Here is a 21,309-nt window from a genome sequence, read left to right on the forward strand (position 1 = left end):
AAGGGGACGCCTATACCCCAAGCCGTGACACCGCTTACCTGCCCCAGCTCCCCGTCGCAGAGCCCGAAAGTCCCCCTGCTGTGCCCGTAGCCGCCATGTCACCGCTATGGACTAGGCCCCGACCGGAAGCCGCCGCAGCGACCCCTGTGACGTCACGCGCCTCGACCCGGAGCGTGACAAAGCAGGAAATACCACCAGCCTGGTCGCAGGGCCTAGAATTCCCGGGCGCCGCAACACCAACAGTGCCCCCTACCTCTGCGGAGCCTCCGGCCTGGTCGCAAGGCCAGGTAGCCCAGGGCGCCGCCGTATTAACGGTGCCCTTCACCTTCCAGGTGCCCCAGGCCTGGCCGCAAGGCCTGGGCAACCCGGGCGCCACCACCACCGCGCCCGCGCCCGTAAAACCAAGGGTGCCACACCTGGGGGAGGACTTGTTCAGCCAGCTCACATGGCCGGACGGGTCTGAAGTTACAACCAGCTATAAGCAAAGAGCAGGAGGAAGACGCCGTTGAGTGCGGCAGAGCAAGTGATGTAAATAGTTACCCGACCGGGTATAAAGAAACTGTTGCTAAAATAGTCCCCGTTGGGACCAGTGAACTGTTTACCCGTTAACCCCTTAATCCCACAGGCTGAGGACTGTGAGCAGCCATTCCCTTCCCTCTACCTGGCCGAGGACTGAGAGCGGCCACTATCCCTGTAAATAGTTGCGCGTCCTAAAGCGCCCCCTACCGGTTTTATAGGAAAACCAGTTTTTCTAAGAGACTGTCGCACTTTTCCCGGACACACGTTGCACAGTGTCCGGAGGAGGAACCTGAAACAAGAGACGACGAGAAAGTTTTATCTGCTAAGATATGTTATTTATATATGTTTATGAAAAAAAAAAAAAAATGTATGTTTTTGGTGTTATTTATGTCTTACAGCCCGAGGACGTGCTGTGATTTACCAGGGGGGAATGTAGCACCCTGAGGGTTCGGCTGCTACAGGAGTATTGCACCTCAACCCAGAGGTGTGATATTCCACTCCCGGGCAAGGATGGAGAGTGGAACTGAGCTCAGTCAGCTGCATGCACTACATACATCCCATTTCCGAGGAACAGACCAACGGTACTCCCACTTAGAAATGTGCAGGTACGACCGAGTCTGTTCCTGGCTGGAGTGGGAGGGGGGGTGGTACATCCCAAGTAGTGTAGGGGCAGATAGGGGGAGCAGCCTGGGTAAAGATAGGAGCTCATTGGGTGCTGGTCACCTGAGCTCACACATAGAGGGTGTATATAAGGTGGGCACCAACTAAGATCAGGGTCAGATGCAGAGAACAAGTCAGTTGGAGACAGCAAGACAGCTGCAGAGGAGCAGACAGCAAGCAGAGAGGAAGTCAGCCTGCAGCAAGAGAGAGACCCTGAGTGAGAGAGGAGCAGAGAAGGAGTACCCAGAGGGGAAAACAGAGAGGACCCAAGAACCCAAATTAAAGCACCGGGTGAGGAGTCGGCACAGGGTACCGGATCCCAAGCTGGTGGGGGCAGAAAACACACCCCAGCCAGAGACCGGAGACCGTGGGCAGCGTTTGCCACGGTCACCCATCACATCCACCCCGAAGGCACACCACATGAAGGGTCAGGGAACCCAAGGCCAAGGGTGTCCCAACAGAAGGCCCGAGGGAGCTGGACCTAGGTGGATCACTGGTGGGGACGGCCAGAGAACGGGACAGAAGGAGAGCTCAGGGCCACGCTCCGGACTTGTTTGGGGGTTGGCTGGATCCAGGACCTGGTGGACGCAGCACGGCTCGGGTGGTCACTCGCAGCTGGAGTGACCAGTACAACATCTGCAGTAAGTAAACACCCTTAACTGCACAACCCGACTCTGTCTTCATTGCCGTCTGCACTGCACCACCACAACCCCCATCCTCTGCACCTGTCCCCCCTGAGGCTATACCCCTCCCGTTGGGGGTTATCTCACCAAGCTGCGCACCCACCATCAGCCTCAGCGGACCCTGCTGCAGCGGCGGCCACAGTGACCGCATCACAACGGGTGGCGTAGTCGACACAAAAGAACTCTTAATAACATCTGTAGGACTGCCACATAACACTGAGCTTGACGCCCTGGGCACGGGCCGGGTCACAGCCGCTCGGAGACTACAACCCCCCATCTGATCCGGTGCCGGGTATTCCCCTCAAAAAGGAATATGTCCCAGGGGGCGCGTCATGTGCAAATAGCCTTAAAGCGTCTATATCAGAACAGAATGACTGTTCAAGCCAAGTACTGCGCTCAGTGCACCCTTGGTGTGGTCAAACATTTATCTACACCTTCCCACCTGCTTGGTTTCTATATATCTCCACCGTTCTCTGGCTCTATGAAGCCTGTGCTGTCAATCAAAGAATAGGCGGTAAAGATTGAGGGAAAACAAGCAGACGGGAAGGTGTATATAAATGATTGGTTCTGCCATGAAGCACTGAGCGGCGGGACTTAGTTTGAACAGTTATTCTATGCTGACAGAGTCCCTTTAAGAGGTATTAAGTATTCCTCTGGATATTCTTGTTTCCTCCCACATTCCAAAGACATACTGGTAGGGAATTTTGATTGTGAGCACCAACAGCGATGATAATGTCTGTAAAGCACTGCAAAATATGTTGTCGCTATTTAAATAAGCATAATAATAAATAATAGCCTTGGTGGTGTTTTCTGGCATTTTATGGGTTATGACTGTGAATTCACTGCATTTTGACCCTATTTTCCTGACCCTGGTTTAATCTGATTATCTGTCAACAAACTTTTGGTTTGACCTCCTGACCATTTGCAACAAATACTTGATGCCAGCTGCCTATTACCAACCTGGATCTGTTTCAACTGGGACCAAGATTGCTTCCTACAATCTGACTATCAAATGGGAATCATTTTGTAAACTGCAACCTGGCTATATAAAAAGTAAAGTCCAGTCAGGTTTCTTCCATCTACTCACAAGTCTGAATTAGAGATACTTCTTCCTTGTACAGTTCTTCATTACTAAACTGAGTACTTCTTGTCATCTAGCCTGTAACTGAGACACAAGTATGCTTGTAGCAAAAAGTCTAATAGAGAGAATTACGATATCATTTATGTGTCTAAGTCAGTTATGCAGACCTATGTGTCTCCATGGTAACAGACAACAAAGCTACTTTGTCTATGCTATAGTCATATTGTATTCTATCTGTCCTCTACTTCTTCATATAATTAGCATACAATAAGGTAGAGATGTGTGGCACCCTGCTGTGCACAGGTACCACAGGAACCAGGGTGCATGGATGGACTTCTCCGCAAGAGGCCCTCACTACATACAAACACTTCCACCCTTCCACCTCATACCAGCAGAGGGAGCCCGTTAGGGATATATATATGGAGGGTGGAGCCAGGCAGTTCAGTGAGTTTAGTCAGACAGAGTCAGAGAGAGAGCGTGCTGATGCTGAGAGCAGCGAAGACGCAGCTCATCTGCTGCTGAGTTCTGAGGGCCTCGATTGTGGCCGACGGCAAGGAGGAGAGGAGAGAGGTGTTGAGGGGGCAGAGGAGCATCATAAGGCTCACCCCGATATATAAACCGGACACCGGGTCCGCGCCTACAGGGTACCTTTATACCCAGTAGGGATCACCGGCATTCCAGGAGGACTACAAGTCCCTGGCAGACCTGAAGCTAGACCCATTACAGGACCAGAAACCACGAAGGCCCCAGCGTTACCAGGGATAGTGGTTGCCAGCAGAAGGTCCTACTACCGAGCGACAGGTGAAGGAACAGCACGACACATAAGCTAGGCCCAGTTGCAGGCTGGCCAGGAGCATACAGAGAGGCAGACAAGGATCAGGAGGCCTTATACCCGCTCACTGGGGAGAAGTCCTGAAGTGCACCCATCCTACTGAGTACCATGTACCTTACCTGACGTCCGCACCAGTAAAGGTATTTAAGCGAATCCCCTGTCTCTGTCAGTTACTCCTGCTGCGCCATCCCGCCTATACTACAAGTCCCAGCATCACCACCCACCAAACTCCACACTGCCCCGGGGGCCCGCTCCACCTGTGGGGAGCAGAAACACCTCAGCTGCCATCCCATCACCCCCCGGAGGTCTTCAGCAGCGCTGGTAAACCTTACCACAGGTGGCGTCACGAACTATTTACTTTATTTTTATTTTTCTATCCAAGTTACAATCCCCTTTTTGGTTGACCGCCCTGGGCCACGGACCGGGCCAGCCACTGTGACATACCTCCCCAACATCCATAGGCCCGGCTGCCGAGTACCCCATTGCCCCGGGGGCACGTCAGATGCAAGGGAGTATAACTAATAATTATAATTTAGGGCTTGTGTCTTTTAAGATGAAGACTCATTGATCTGCATAGAAGCTGTGAAGAGAAGATGGTAGGAAATGTTCCGTAAAATTACTTCATATTAGACGCATTATAGAAATTAAATAAATGGTTATAAAACTGGAAATGCAAAGTTGCCCACGTGACTTGCTCATGCCAACATTATTTATGGCATTGTAATTCTGAGGCCTGGGCTAAACGGAGACTTATTGTAGCGCTATTGATTGATTTGAACTATTTAGCTACAGCTGCAGTTGTAAGCAATCCTATGGGCCCGATTCATCAAAGCTTTCAAACATTCTGGTGTAAAAGCTTTGAAATGTTGCAAAGAGTTGGAGTTCCGCCTAAATTTTGTAACCTTTGCAATCTTCATGCCAGTTTTCCCAGGGGCAGGGCAGGACCGCCACGGCGAGGTCGGGATGCCATCTAATTCATGACAAGCTGTGGTGTTCCCTATGTCAGAAATCTCACTTCAGTACCTGCTTGGAGTGATATTTCTGGCCTAGCTCATGAATCATAGTGCACCTCTTCATGAATCAGGAGTATCTGACTCCAACATGCCACCTCAAGACTGGCGTGAACAACGCCGGTGTTGATGAATCGGGCCTACTGAGTTTCTGAGTGACTAAAGCTGCAACTTAGCAGATAATCGCTACAAAAGTCACAGTGTAGCCCAGGCCTAAGTATAAAAGTATCTTAAAAATTCAACACTTAGTATCCACTATGTCATTCTCTTCATCCCCTTTTGATTTTTAACAAACGGGACTTTCTTATTTCGTCTTATGGTTAGTGAATGTTCAATTTTCTTAATGTTGTCATTTTGTATGTTTACTACTGACCTGAAAGTAAAACCCTATAAAGCTAAATAAATAACAATCTGATCACAATGGTGGCAAGGCTTCATTTTCATATTGTTGGAGAGGGTACATATCACCCTCACATTAAACATATGGGATAAATTATAACTGGGGAAGTGAGAAAAATTTGACACTTCAACCTCCATTGACGTAGGACCTCCTGCTGTGAACAGGTAATTACAACAGTGGATATGTTGAGAGCTAGCCACAAAGTCTAGGATTCATATACTCAGAGGCGGAGAAGTACAATTCCTGAGGCGAGAGCTTCCTCTGCTCAAAGGAATTATCTCAGACACTCTAAAGGCATTGGTCAGTGATGAATATTGAGGTTTGCATCGATGCGATATTCATGGGAGATATATTTTCGGCATCGTGGTGAAGTGACGAACATAGAGCATTGCCTCACTTCACCGTAAGGCTGACCTAACACCTCCAATTTAATATTGTTCAGATGGATGATGCTATCCATGCCATGTTTCATCTCTATAGAAAGATAAAATTGTGATAGGACACATGACAACAATATCTCCCGCCTGGAACCTCCAGGGGCAAAGATATCCTGAAAGTTGGGGGATCTCATAAATTTCTAAAGACCATTTTCCTAAAATGAGTGCTTCCCTCTGCTCTGAGCAATATTCATCACTGATCACTGGCTCTAGAGTGTCTGAGATAATTCCTTTGAACAGAGGAAGTTCTTGCCTCGGGAATTGTACTTCCCCACTCCTGAGTATACGAATCCTAGACTTGGTGGCTGTGTGACACTAGTCACTACTTATGGACAAGCCGTGAGGCTGGGTAGTCAAGAGGTGATGAGACAACGGCATTGTCAGGTAACAGTCCAAGGTCAGAATTCCAAGAAGATAAGGGGTTACGACCTAAGGGCTAGGCAAACGGATGGTCAAGGCAAATCCAAGGTCGAGCAGCAAAGATCAGAATACAAGACTAGGAGCACAGAGCAAACACACACTTCTTGAGCAAAGCTAAAATTGGCAACAATCTAAGGCAGAGAGCTGGTTAAATAGCCAGGTAATTACTCTGAACAGGAGACATATGGATGAAGCTCCGGCACACCCTGGCCCTGATGCAACGGCTAAACTGTCACTGAAGACACTAGCAGCTCAGCACGCCCCAGCATCCGATTGGACAATTGAGCAGTCAATCACCATACTGACAGCTCAGTACGCCCCAGTCCTAGATTGGACCGCAGAACTCTCATTTATTGCATCTAGACACACTGATAGGAGGAATCGTGATAGGCTGGCTCTCAGTAGATCCCCTGTTGTAATTACATGTTTATGACAGGAGGTCATACTTCAATGGAGGTTGAAGTGTCAGCTCTTTCTCACTTCCCCAGTTATAATTAATCCCATATATTCAATGTGAGGGTGCTACGTCCCCTCTCCATAGATGTCTTTATGGATTTTACAATTTTTCTCTATGACACATATGATCCATTACAAAATATGATATTATAGTCTGATCTATTTTTCCCTCTCATTTACTCTCTCTCATAAAATTTCTAATATTTTATTTTTATTTATATTTATTATTCAGATTTTTTTTTTTTAAAGGAACCTGACAGAAAAGAACTAACGCTAGTATAAACATAACCTTAATGATGTAAGGAGACAAGACACTGTGGAACCAGAACAGCATGGAGGCGTGGCAGAGGGGAGGAGTTTGATCAGGACACTGGGGACAGCGTTGTCAGCGAAACGAGCCGAGGAGAAAAACAGCACGTGTGCAAGTTCTGAGGTCATTCTGACTCCGAAGAGAGAGACGGGAGGAGCAACAGCAGTGTCCGGAGCTCCTGTCGGGAAGAAAGGTGCCGCGTATCCGCCCAGCCCAGACGTCGACTGCCAAGCCCCGTATACCCGAGCGACGCCAGTCAAGGTTCCCAGCCCAGATGTCGGCGGTCAAGCCCCGAAGATCTGAGCGACGCCAGTCAAGGTTCCTCATGTCGGTCGACAGAACGGGAACAAGTTACCATGGCATGGATCTCAGACGTGTGCACCAGTGACTGGACGTCGCAGAAGCTCCAGAGGTGTCAGATCGGAGATTCACGGTCGGGTCTGCGACCAGGAAGGATGCGCGAGGTGGGCCGTTACCTCTCACAAGGACATATGGTACCGGGAACGGATAGAGGAAAAGACAGTATTCAGACGGGGACCAGAAGACACCAGAGCGGCATCGCAAAAGTGGATAGAGCGTTACGAGGGAAACGAGCAGCGCGTTGTGATAGGAACAGAGTATTGCCAAAGCTTTAAAGGGAACCTGTCACATCCTAGTTACTATCATCACTGCCCCCATTGGTTTGTTAGTGATGCAATGTGCATCACTAACAAGCTGTTTTCATGAAGATCGGTGGTAGTATAATGATTTTATAACGTTTTATATACTTTGTTTTACCTGCTCGTATTCAGTCATAGGGGTGTGATTCTCAGATTCAGTCATGGGCGGGCACCGCATTCAGTCCGTGCTGGCGCCGCCCATGACATTTGAATACTGCTCCATGCGCATTTTCAGGCTGTGTGATTACCAGCTTCAGTGTGCACGCACTGCAACCTGTGGCTCCCTGTACATGCTCAGTCAATGTATATTGCGGTCACCGCTGCAGTATCACTGCACATGCGGTGATCGCAAGATACATTGACAGTGCACGCGCCGGGAGCCACAGATAACAGTGCGTGCGCACTGAAGCTGGTAATCACACAGCCTCAGTGTGCACGCGCCGGACCATCGGCCCGACGTGTGCAAATGCACATGCGCCCATCAAACCTAGCGCTTGCCAGGAGCAGTATTCAAATGTCATGAAACTGCAGAGCATGGTCAGGATGTACCCTATGACCCCAGCCATGCAGGCAGAGCTAGCCTTACTGACTCTTGATGGAGAGGCACGACAGACTGTTATGTACCGACAACCTAAGGACCGTGACAGAAAAAATTGATTGGGATTTTGGAAGATATGCTCGGTGACACTACTGACCTTGGTAACTTACGCACACGCTTATTTAAAAAAATTGAAGGGGGTCGTGAGATTATTGCACAGTATGTCAATGCTCTGCAGGAGGTGACGGCCCATATCGCCAAGAAGACTAAAGAGGAATATCAAGGGCTGGGATCCTTAGACGAAGTACTGCGGGATCAATTTGTTGCTGGACTAGGGGACCCCTACCTGCGACAGGCTCCGAAGGAGCGGTTTGGACTAATCCGGACATGTCTTTCTTGGAAACCGGGCTGAGGCACGAGTTCGAGAAAAAGAGGCACCCACCTTGATGGGCACGGTTCGAAGTCACCAGGTAGCTACTGCCTCGGAATCTGCCGGCAGGGAACCTGACTGGGCACGAGAATTACGTCAGGAGATCAGAGATATTCGAGGAGAGTTACGCAATCTCAAAGGAGCCTTTAGTAACATGCCAAGGGACGGCCCCTCAGCTAGATATAAGGAGAAGGACCAAGGAGAAGATGCTATACCCCCGAATTTCTCGACTCAGACCTGTCGCTGGACAGAACAGCGAAGAGTTGAATGTTGGAACTGTGGTAGCTGAGGACATATATCCCGAGAGTGCCCAAGCCAGAGCCAAGGAAGAAGGGGGCGTCTTTTAAACTAAGGAGCACCACGGTTGAGGAGCACACCATGGGGTGCCATGTCCCAGAAGAAGGGGAGGAAGGCTCTGAAAATATTGTCTTTGAAAGGTCCATGACTTGGGCAGAATTTGATGGGAAAAAACTATTTTTATAGGGGCATCAGGCGGCCTTTACTATTCTTAAAGGGCCAGCAGTCGGCCCTCGCTATTATTAGAGAGCCATCAGCCGGCTATGCTTTGTTGTTCCCATTACTAAAGAGTGGATCTCCTATACTGTTATTGCATATGCAGTGAGTGGCAAGGCTGCCCAAAATTTGGACGCACAACAATACCCCTTTGAAAATTTGGACACACCCCAATACCCCTTTGAAGATCCTTAGAGGAGGGCCTTCTGAAAACAATGTTCTCATTATTAGGAAGTGGGTCTCCCATTCTGTTTGCCTATGCAGTGAATGCAAGGGCTGCCAAAAATTTGGACCTACTCCAATGCCCCTTGGAAGAGATGTAGAGGAGGGCCTCCTGAAAAAAAATGTTCCCATTATTAGGAAGTGGGTCTCCCATTTTGTTTGCCTATGCAGTGAATGCAAGGGTTGCCAAAAATTTGGAGGCACTCCAATACCCCTTGGAAGAGACGTGGAGGTCAGAGGGCCTCCTGAAAACAATCTTCCCATTATTAGGAAGTGAGTCTCCCATACTGTTTGCCTATGCAGTGAATGCAAGGGCTGCCAAAATTTGGATCTACTCCAATGCCCCTTGGAAGAGACATGGAACTCAGAGGGCCCCTGAAAAAAAATGTTCCCATTATTAGGAAGTGGGTCTCCCATTGTGTTTGCCTATGCAGTGAATGCAAGGGTTGCCAAAAATTTGGAAGCACCCCAATGCCCCTTGGAAGAGACGTGGAGTTCAGAGGGCCTACTGAAAACAATGTTCCCATTATTAGGAAGTGAGTCTCCCATAGTGTTGGCCTATGCAGTGAATGCAAGGACTGCCAAAAATTGGGATGCACTCCAATGCCCCTTGAAAGAGACAAAGAGGGCCTCCTGAAAAAATGTTCCCATTATAAGGAAGTGGGTCTCCCATACTGTTGGCCTATGTAGTGAATGCAAGGGCTGCCAAAAATTGGAAGGCACTCCAATGCCCCTTGGAAGAGACGTGGAGGTCAGACTGCCTCCTGAAAACAATCTTCCCATTATTAGGAAGTGAGTCTCCCATACTGTTTGCCTATGCAGTGAATGCAAGGGCTGCCAAAAATTTGGACCGACTCCAATGCCCCTTGGAAAAGATGTAGAGGAGGGCCTCATAAAAAAATGTTCCCATTAGAAAAGAGCGGATCTCCTGTACTTGTAATGTTCATGCACTAAGTGTATGGGCTGACAAACATTTACCCCTGGGGGGTACACATGAACATACTGTATAACATTTTTTTTTATGTGCATCATAAACACCCTTTAAAAAAATTATGTGGGTGTTGCATCACGGACCACGGTCGCCCTGGTGATATGGTGGTGGAGGATGAGGATGAGGAGAAGGAGGAGGACAAGAGCAAATAGCTAAAATCAGGAAGCGTATACCCATGTGTGGGTGTGAAAAGGTGCATGGGAATACACCTCCCAAAAAAAAACACTGGATTTGAGTTTATGTTACGCTGCTATCATTTGGTGGTGTTGAGAAGTCTGGCCCAATCCAGCACCTATTCATTTTTATAAGAGTCAGCCTGTCAGCATTTTCAGTTGACAGGCGGATGCGCTTATAAGTTATAATTCCACAAGCGGCACTAAAAACCTGCTCTGATAAAATGCTAGCGGCAGGGCAGTCCAGGACATCCAAGGCGCAGAGAGATAGTTCATTCCACGTGTCCAGCTTGGATATCCAATAATTATAAGGCACAGAGGAATCACAGAGGACGTTGGTACGGTCGGCATGGTACTCCCTCAGCATCTTCCCAAACTTTGCACTCCTTGTGAGAGTACCACGCGATTCAGTGCCTGTGCGATGGGAGGGGCTGAGAAAACTCTCCCAGAACTTTGACAGTGTTCCCCTGCCTCTGCTGGAATGGAGTTGTGTCTCTCTCGCCTGTGCTCCTTGGTTGTCCAACGAACTGTGACCTCTGCCGCCAGCGTTTTCAGATGGGAATTTTTTTAATAGTTCCGCAACAAGGGCCTTCTGGTACTGCCCCATTTTTGTAGACCTGTTCGCCTCAGGAATAAGAGATATAAAGTTCTCCTTGTAGCGTGTGTCTAGTAGTGACACCAACCAATAACGACTGTCACCCAAAATTTGGACAACGCAAGGGTCACGGGAAAGGCAGCATAACATAAACTCAGCTACGCGTGCCAGACTGCTAACAGGCAAGACTTCCGTGTCCTCACCAAGAGGAAGACTGACCATGTTCTCCTCCGCCTCCTCCCTGTACTCAGGCCATCCACGCTGAGCAGACGGTATGACAGTTGTGCAGGCAGTACCGTCTATAGCGCATGAAACTAGCTCCTGTTCTTCCTCCTACTCTTCCTCATTGTCACCCAATCTACATTGGGATGAGATGAGGCTGGGCTGTGTGTAATCACCCTGTATGGTTCCTTGCTCCATCTCATCGTGATTCGCCTGCAATGCATCCTCTTTGATTGTGAGCAGAGAGCGTTTCAGAAGACAGAGAAGCTGGATGGTGACGCTAATTATGCCATCAGGATGGTACAGATGTCTGACATGTCCACTCCTGAGGTCTTATGTGTGGAGTCTAAACTGAATACCGACAGCATTGTTGATGCTGGTAAGGGACATCGCAGATCAGTCGGTGAGCCGGAAGCTGCAAACATTGCTGAAGCACGGCAAGGGTGGCGGAAGCTGTAGCTGACTTTCTAAAATGGCCACACAGGTGGCATCATTTGACAAGCAGATCCGGCAGCTCCGGGTAGGTTTTGAGAAACCGCTGAACCACAAGGTTAAGCACATAGGCCAGGCATGGTACATGTGTGAGCTTTCCTCGCCTCAGAGCCGTCACCAGGTTCCAGCCAAGGTCACACACGACCATGCCTGGCTGTAGGTTCAGCTGTGTCAGGCAAAGATCTGCCTGCTCTTTCAGAGCTGTCCACAACTCTTCAGCATTTTGCGATTTGTCACCTAAGCATATTAGCTTCAGCACAGCCGGTTGCCGCTGCTTCCACCTTGTGACTGATGTGGTCTTTTCGGAGATGGAGGCTGAAGAGGAGGAGGGGGCTGAGGAGGATGAGGTGCAGGAGCTATAGAATGTGGGGGCAACCCTGATTGACCTAGGACCCGCAATCCTTGGCGTTCGGAGGATGTGTTCCGTCCCAAGGTCTGACTGGGTCCCGGCTTCCACTATGTTAACCCAGTGTGCCATCAGCGAGATGTACCATCCCTGCCAACAAGCACTTGTCCACGTGTCCGTGGATAGGTGGACTTTCCCGGTAACTGTGTTGTTGAGGGCACGGCTAATGTTTTTGGACACGTGCTTGTGCAATGCGGGGACGGCACACCGGGAGAAATAGTGGTGGCTGGGGACCGAGTACCAAGGGACGGTCGCCGCCATCAGGTTGTGGAAAACTTTCGTCTCCATGAACCTAAAAGGCAACATTTCGAGCATAAGCAGTCGCGAAATGTGGGAATTTAGTAGTGTGGCCTGTGGGGCGTTGGCTGCGTATTTGTGCTTGCGTTCCAAGGACTGGGGTATGGACAACTGAACGCTGCGCTGGGACAAGGACGTGCTTGCTGATGGTGCTAGTTGAGAGTGTGCAACGACAGGTGCAGGGCAGGAGGCATCTTCACATGCACTATGGATAGGGGATTGGCTTGCATGCACAACAGCGGAAGAAGCAGTAGTGTCACCCACAGTCACTGTTCCTGGACCTTGGGGTTCGGCCAACAAAGTCGGATGCTTTGCTGCCATGTGCCTGATCATGCTGGTGGTGGTCAGGCTGATAGTTTTGCTACCCCTGCTGATGGTGGCCTGGCAAGTGGTGCAAATGGCCTTTTTGCGGTTATCAGCAGAGTCTTTAAAAAACAACCAGACTCGGGAAGACTGAACAGTTGTACTGGCAACTTCCGTCGTGTTGGTGTTACGGGGAATGATTGCCTGCCTTCTGTGTGCGGCCACCACATTGCTTCTTCCTGCCTGTTGGGGTGCTCTGCCTCCCTCACCCTGTGTGCTGCTGTCCTTGCTCTGCATGTCCTCCTGCCAGGTTGGGTCAGTTACTATATCATCCACCACCTCGTCTTCCACTTCCGCACCCTGGTCCTCCTCCTGACTTTCTGGCAACTGTGTCTCATCATTGTCCACCACTTGTGACACTTTCCCACCGTCGCCTTCGTATGACCGTGGCTGCTCAAATATTTGGGCATCGCTACATGCGATCTCCTCTTGCACTGCTTCAAGTGGACCAGGCGAGAGGCCCGAATCTATCTAGGAATATGCGGTCCAGACTCAAGGCTACTGAGACTTGACCGTGTGGAAGACAGGGTGTAGGTGGTGGTGACTAAGTGACTGGAAGCATTATCTGCTATCCAACCAATAACCTTTTCACACTGCTCTGTGTTCAATAGTGGTGTGCTGCGGTCCCCTATTAATTGGGACAGGAAGGTCGAGCAAGAATATGTGGGTGTTTGTTGTGGCACAATTTCATCTTGTATGAAATATATACCTTCGGCACAATAAAGAGAAAATTTGAATGATGCCAAAAAAAGATTTTTATTCAGAGCGACCCAGAGAGACAATAATTTCCAACGTTTCGGCTATTGCCTTTATCAAGGTTATCTAAAGATAAGAAACATTCGAATATAGGGTCATGAATATATATAGAGGTAAGTATATGAACAAGTGCACAAAAAAACAACAACAAACAAACAAACTCATTAAGACATTAATGAACAACATGTTAGCCAATATGAAGCAGACAGGATAACATCATAGAGACTAAAAGAAATAAAAAAGTGGCACATAAGAGATCATAATAATCAGAAAACCTGAGATCATGGGTAAAGTATATACCTACATAGAAATGCCAAGTAAGTGACACAGTTTTATAATGTGAGCCTATATATAGAATAGCCAAAGAAGCATCAGAAAACTTAAGAGGAGACACAATGATAGCGGATAAATCATTACCTTAGCTGCTCAAAAAAAACATGTGGTGTTGTTAATGCATGCAGTGCATGCCTGCTTGTGGAGAGACAGTAATCTCCTTGCTGTTAAATACACGTGCGAGGAGGTGGGGCGGAAGTACCACCTAATAACACTGAGTGCGTTCCACGAGCGTTCCATATGAAGGAAGTGACGTCACATGCATTTAAAAACGAGGCTCGGGTGACACGCGATATTGCGCATGTGCGATTTGCGTTTCAACAGAATAGCGGTGAGGAAAGACTCAGCATATATATGTAACACATATATTGAATGTGGGAAAAGTGCCCTTCCTAGGGGTTGCCAAAAAAGTTTGAGGATCTACTCGTGCCTTTGAGCCGATGTCGGCTCTGACCAATTGGTTCCTGAAGTTCTGAGCCCTTTTGTAACAAATAAGGGGGGTGACATAAATTCTGGAATATTTGGTTAAGATCTGCCTAGTAATGACCAATGATTCTGAATTATTTGATGAAATAAATGTATGAATGGGTGATATGCATTAACAAGAGATAACTTCTACTCAACAACAAATGAATAACACCCTTTCTACTGATGAATTTTCTTCTATTAAATTGAAAGTAGACAAATCCATTGATGAATTTCGACTGTATTTACAAGAACGGAAGAGAAGTAAATTTCTTAGAGACACAGAGGATTATCAGAAAAATATGGTATACAACTGGCAAGACTCTTTTCAGAATCAAGATCGTAGATCTCAACGTCGGGGCTTCTTTTCAGTCTCCTCAGGCTCTGACAGTGAGGGGCCGCGTTATTCTTCTCATTTTTTAGGTACCAAACGTGGACGCGGACCAAGTCATTGACAAGGAGGGGCAATAGGAGGAACCGATGTTACTCCAGGAAGAATGCAGACTCGTTCACAGGTACGATGGAACCCATAGTCTATAATATTTCATCCTGTATATTATCACCAGCTGAACTCACTGTGCTACAAAAGGGTCTTTCATTCTGTCCCACACCGAATTTTAATGACTTTAATCTGGATCAAGAACTGCACAGATTTTATAGAATTTTGAGACTAAAAGCTAATTTTCATTAACTAAAATCAAAACAAACTACTGGTAGACTAACTCTAAGGGTATGTGCACACGATGCAGAAATGCTCAGGATTTTTTCCTGAGCGTTTCTGCATCTCTCTGGCAGGAAAAAACGCATGCGGATTGTACATGCGGTTTCCTGCCAGGGACATGCGGAAATGAAGCGGTCTTCACTTTCATTTCCGCATGCGGGTTGACAAGCGCTTCCCAAGCGATTTTAGCATCACTTGGAAAGTGCTTGTCAACTTCACACTATATAAATCCATGCAACCGGCATGGATTTATATAGTGTGTGAATGTCAAAAAATAAAAAATAAATATATACTTTACCCTCTGATGGCCCCCGGTGTCCGGCTTCGCTCGGTCCCGGCTGCCGGCAGTGAAGACTTTAGGACCTTCCGACGTCAGCGTCACGTGACCCGTCACATGACTCTGACGTCAGCGAAGGTCCTTCTTCATTCAACCGCGAAGTGCGGGGAATCAAGCAGGAGCGCTGCGCGGGCCGTCAGAAGGTGAGAATATATATATTTTTTATTTTATTCTTTTTTTTTTAATGGTACCTGGGTCTGGATGAGAGTCCTCTCATCCACACCCGGGTACCATCCGCACATTAGACCGCATGAAAAGCGCATCAACATATACAGTGATGCGGATTCCATGAGGTCTAATGCAAGTCAATGGCGGCAAAAGAGCAGCGTTTCCGCAAAATTAATTGACATGCTGCGGATTTTTGAGCGCAGCGTTTACGCTGCGGAAAAATCCGCATCATGGGCACAGCACATGCGGATTTCAATTGGGGAACATTGCTGCCCTTCTACCATGCGTTTTTCATGCGTTTCTGCGGCGTTTACGCAACTGTGTGAACGCAGCCTAAGAGAACCATTGGGAGCAGATAATGCTTCAGGTGATACCTCAGAGTCTGCACCTGTACCTTGTTTTTCCTCGACTAAGTTGGAACTATTTCCACCTAGCACGTTTAACCCTCCTCATTCATACCACCCAGTGGAAACATATATTTCCCTTGTTAAAAAGGACGTCACGGCCCTGTTAGAGGATATTAAAAAAGGTAAACATAGAATTCAACATAACTGTACACTAGAAGAAAAGCGGGCTTTACGTGATCTGAGTAACAATGAAAATATTATAATAAAACCTGCCGATAAGGGGTGATCAATTGTCGTCATGGACAAATCTATCTATATGGCTGAAATCTACTCACAGCTGAATAATGCAGCTACTTATACACTTTTGGGTAAAGATCCAACACATGAAATCTCTGAGGAGATTCATAAGTAGAGATGAGCGTTGTTCTACTCGAACTGTTCGCCAATCTCAAATTTGAGCTGTTTTGGGCGGTGTTCGAGCCGTTCGGCGAACACGAACGATTTGAGAAAAATTCGGCTGTTCGAGGTTATGTTCGATAACTGTTCGTGCACCAAAATCATAACTGGATTTTTTCTCAGTAATGATGAAAATTAATGTTAATACGCAGTTTGAGTGTACAGCGGGGTGGGGGGAGGGGCAGGGGATGGATCTCTGCAGGAATAATGAAGATCTCCATTTTTTTTTCTCTTTCCCGCATTTGCAGTGGGGAGGTGCAATCTGTCAGCCTATCAGCAGCGCACACACGGAGCGAACTGCTGTTTTTCACACAAGCAAGGGCATGTGTCTGTAGCACCCTGAGGATTCGGCTGCTACAGGGGTATTGCACCTCAACCCAGAGGTGTGATATTCCACTCCCGGGTAACGATGGAGTGTGGAACTGAGCTCAGTTAGCTGCATGCACTACACACATCCCATTTCCGGGGAACAGACCGACGGTACTCCCACCAGTTTATGTGCAGGTACGACAGTGTCTGTTCCTGGCTGGAGTGGGAGGGGGGTGGAACATCCCAGTAGTGTAGGGGCAGATAGGGGGAGCAGCCTGGGTAAAGCTAGGAGCTCATTGGGTGCTGGTCACCTGAGCTCACACATAGAGGGAGTATATAAGGTGGGCACCATCTTAGATTAGGGTCTTTGCAGAGGAGTCTTTTGTAGAAGGCTGGTCAGTCTGTCAGTCTTTTGCAGAGCAGTGGAGGAAAGCAGAGGAGCAGAGCAGCCCCAAGGCCAAGAGTGAGAGAGGAGTTTGAAAGACCCAGAGGGGGAGAAAGAAGGAACTCCAAGAGCCCAAATTAAATCAAAGGGTGAAGAGTTGGCAACCGGGTACCGGATCCCAAGCTGGCAGAGGCTACAGCACACCTTAGCCAGGAACCGGTGGCCGTGGGCAGAATCTGCCACGGCCACCCACTATATCCACCCGGAAGGCAGACCACGCATAGGGTCAGGGAACCCAGAGACAAGGGTTCACCAACAAGAGGCCCGAGGGAGCCGGACTTAGGTGGATCCCTGGTGGGGAAGGCCAGAGACGAGGACAGGACAGAAAGGGAGCTCAGAACCACGCTCCAGAACTACTTGGGGGTTGGCCGAGTCCAGGACCTGGTGGACGCAGCACGGCTCGGGTGGTCACTTAAGGCCGGAGTGACCGGTACAAGAACAGCAGTAAGTAAACAAACCCTGAACTGCACAGCCCGACTCTGACTCTCATTACCATCCTCACTGCACCTCCACAACCACCATCCTCTGCACCTGACCCCCTGAGGCTATACCCCTCCCGTTGGGGGTTATACTACCTGGGCTGCACAAACACCATCAGCCTCAGCGGACCCTGCTGCAGCGGCGGCCGTAGTGACCGCAATTCAACGGGTGGCGTAGTCGACATAAAGAACTTTAGTAACATCAGTAAGGACTGCCACACACTGAGCTTGACACCCTGGGCACGGACCGGGTCACAGCCACTCGGAGACTACAACCCCCATCTGATCCGGCTCCGGGTATCCCTAACAACACTGGCCCAGGGGGCGCGTCATGTCATTGGCAGTGTATGTCACATGTCCTTGCCCTATAAGACCAAGCCATTTTCCCCGTCGCCACCATTTTCTCACTGCTGCAGCTGCGTGTTAGACGGCACCGCTGTTGCTGTGTGCGCTATACCTTGTTAATTTCAAGCCAATTTTCGCACAAATCTACAGATAGCTTGGGAGTAGGGAATAGTTGTGATTGCAGTCCTTTTAAGGACTAGGTTACAGCATTTCCTACGACTTTTATCAGGCAGGTCTGTGCTCTTAAATAGATAGATTGTGGGAGTAAAGACTAATTGTAATTGCAGTCCTTTTCAGGACTAGGTTACATCAGTTCCTATCAGTTTTTGCCAGGCAGGTCTGTGCCAGTGCTGTGCAAGTTTTTTTTCACAGCATTTGGCTGAATCTAGCAAAGCTAATCCTTTTTGGCCTATTGCAGAGTGTGTTAGTCAGTGGAGTAGCCTATCTGTGTTGCAAGGTATACCACCTGTGTATAGAATACCAATTTTTTTACTGCACCTAGTGAAGTACAATCTTTTGGGCATAGCATCATTCTATTAGTCCATCTATACTGACCTCCATCAGGTTGCAAATTGAATATAATTTTTTTCTGCATCTAGCTCTGAAAAAATATTTGGGCTTCTAGCAGTGTGTGGGACTTGTTCTATTAGTCCATCTATACTGACCTCCATCAGGTTGCAAACTGAATATAATTTTTTTCTGCATCTAGCTCTGAAAAAATATTTGGCCTTCTAGCAGTGTGTGGGACTTTCTCTATTAGTCCATCTATACTGACCTCCATCAGGTTGCAAATTAAAAATAATTTTTATCTGCATCTAGATCTGAAAAAATATTTGGCCTTCTAGCAGTGTGTGGGACTTTCTCTATTAGTCCATCTATACTGACCTCCATCAGGTTGCAAATTAAAAATAATTTTTATCTGCATCTACCTCTGAAAAAATATTTGGCCTTATAGCAGTGTGTGGGACTTTCTCTATTAGTCCATCTATACTGACCTCCATCAGGTTGCAAACTGAATATATTTTTTTTCTGCATCTACCTCTGAAAAAATATTGGGCTTCTAGCTGTGTGTGGGACTTGTTCTATTAATCCATCTATACAGACCTCCATCAGGTTGCAAACTGAATATATTTTTTTTCTGCATCTAGCTCTGAAAAAATATTTGGCCTTCTAGCAGTGTGTGGGACTTGTTCTATTAGTCCACCTATACTGACCTCCATCAGGTTACAAACTGAATATATTTTTTTTCTGCATCTACCTCTGAAAAAATATTTGGGCTTCTAGCTGTGTGTGGGACTTGTTCTATTAGTCCATCTATACTGACCTCCATCAGGTTGCAAATCGAATATAATTTTTTTCTCCATCTAACCCAGCCAATAGTTTTGGCCTAAAACCACAGTTTGGCCACTCAGCTCTGCTCGGTTCCCATCCATTGTTTTTTTGTGCAAACAACTCCAGAGTTGTGAATTAGTTAACCACCAAAATGAGTGGAAAAAGGCCTGCTGCTGGTGGAAAGGGGAATAGGCGTGTTGGGAAGGGGAAAAAAGGTTGTGTCCGTGGGGTAGGTGTTAAAGCAACAGTAACATCTGCAGAAGAAAAACCATCTTCCAGCCAAACTAAAATGTCTACTTCTTTTAGCGGACAATGTGATAAGATCCCTTTCTTACGGCCACGCCAATCGCTACAAATTCCAGATGAGGCACAAAAACAGCAGGTGCTTCAACGGATATCAAGTGCTCCTTTAAGTGGGCTCTCCTCCACATCAACTTCAACATCACAAATACTCCAGTCCTCAAAGGTGTCACCCCAATCGCACTTGCTTCCTCACAGCTCCCAAATCTCCAGCTGCCCGTCTGAGTATGAGGTAGAACAGATGGTTGAGTCTGCAGAGCTGTTTACTCATACTATAGCCTGGGAATCAGAGGTCGACTCCAGCGCTTCTGTGAATCCAGACGAGGAAATGATCTGCACTGATGCCCAGAATCTTTATGAGTCGGATCCAGGACCAGACGCAGAAGGTTCTGACCATAATGTAGACCCTCATTCCCAAACTGTAACTCCTGTTGGTGGAGACAATGAGGAAGACGATGATGAGACTCAAATACCTGATTGGAGCGACAACTTTAGTTTTTTGTCAGGGCAGGAACAGGTTGGCTCTGAGGACGACGGGTGTGATAACGCACAGGGTGATGATGATGAGGTTGGAGATCCCACTTACTGTCAACCCACAGTCAGCCAAGAGATGAGGTCAGCAGAGGAGGTGGAGGAAGATGCTAGTGACGACGAGGTCAGGTTGCGCCTTCCTGGACAGAGACGTAGTACTGGAAGCACGTCAACAACTGCATCCTCAAACACAACTCTGCCTCTCACCACAAGTCGTGGTGGCTCTTCAGGTCGCATGGGTGCTAAGCCTTGCATAGCCTGGGCATTTTTTCAGATCGATAAAGATGACCCAACTCGTGTTATCTGTAACATTTGTCAGCAAAAGCTAAGTAGAGGCCAAAAAATACATAGTTTGAGTACTTCATGCATGAACCGGCACATGGACATGAAGCATAAGTTGCAGTGGGAAGCTCAGTGTGCTACAATGCGGCCTAGCCGGCCGGGCCCTCAGATGTGGACAAGTAAAAGACCATTTCCTCCTAGCCATGAGAAAGCTAAGAGGTTGAATTTCACCATCTGCAAGCTCTTGGCTACAGAAATGCTGCCTTTCCGCCTGGTGGACACAGAGAATTTTCGAGACCTTATGTCCGTCGCAATGCCCCAGTACCAGATGCCCAGTCGGCACTACTTCTCAAAGAAAGGTGTGCCTGCGCTCCACCAGCATGTCGCACACAACATCACCGCTTCTTTGAGAAACTCTGTGTGTGACAGGATGCATTTCACCACAGACACTTGGACGAGTAGGCATGGACAGGGGCGTTACATGTCGCTGACTGGGCACTGGGTAACTATGGTGACAGCAGGACAAGGGGCTGCTGTCCAAGTCTTGCCGTCCCCACGAGTTGTGCGTAAATCCTCTTTATGTCAAAGTTCCTCCACTGCTTCTGCCTCCTCAACCTCCTCTCGGTCTTCCACCTGCACCCAAAGCCTGTCTGGTCATGCCACAAGCTTTCTAACTGCGCAGAAGGGATCCTGCACACCTCCTTACTATGCTGGCAGTAGGGCTCAACGTCATCAGGCGGTTTTTACTTTGAAATGTCTGGGAAATGTGAGTCACACAGCTGAGGAGTTGTGGTCAGCTCTGGAGAACCAATTTCATGAATGGTTGTCTCCACTGGACCTGAAACCAGGGAAGGCCGTGTGCGACAATGCTGCAAACCTGGGTGCGGCCCTTTGCCGGGGCAATGTCACACACGTGCCTTGTATGGCTCACGTGTTGAACCTGGTTGTCCAGCAATTTTTAGCCCACTATCCCAGACTAGATGGCCTTCTGCAG

This window comes from Phyllobates terribilis, unplaced genomic scaffold (genome assembly GCF_046119375.1).
Source record: "Phyllobates terribilis strain yellow unplaced genomic scaffold, ASM4611937v1 Scaffold_11__3_contigs__length_659146591, whole genome shotgun sequence".
NCBI lineage: Eukaryota > Metazoa > Chordata > Amphibia > Anura > Dendrobatidae > Phyllobates > Phyllobates terribilis.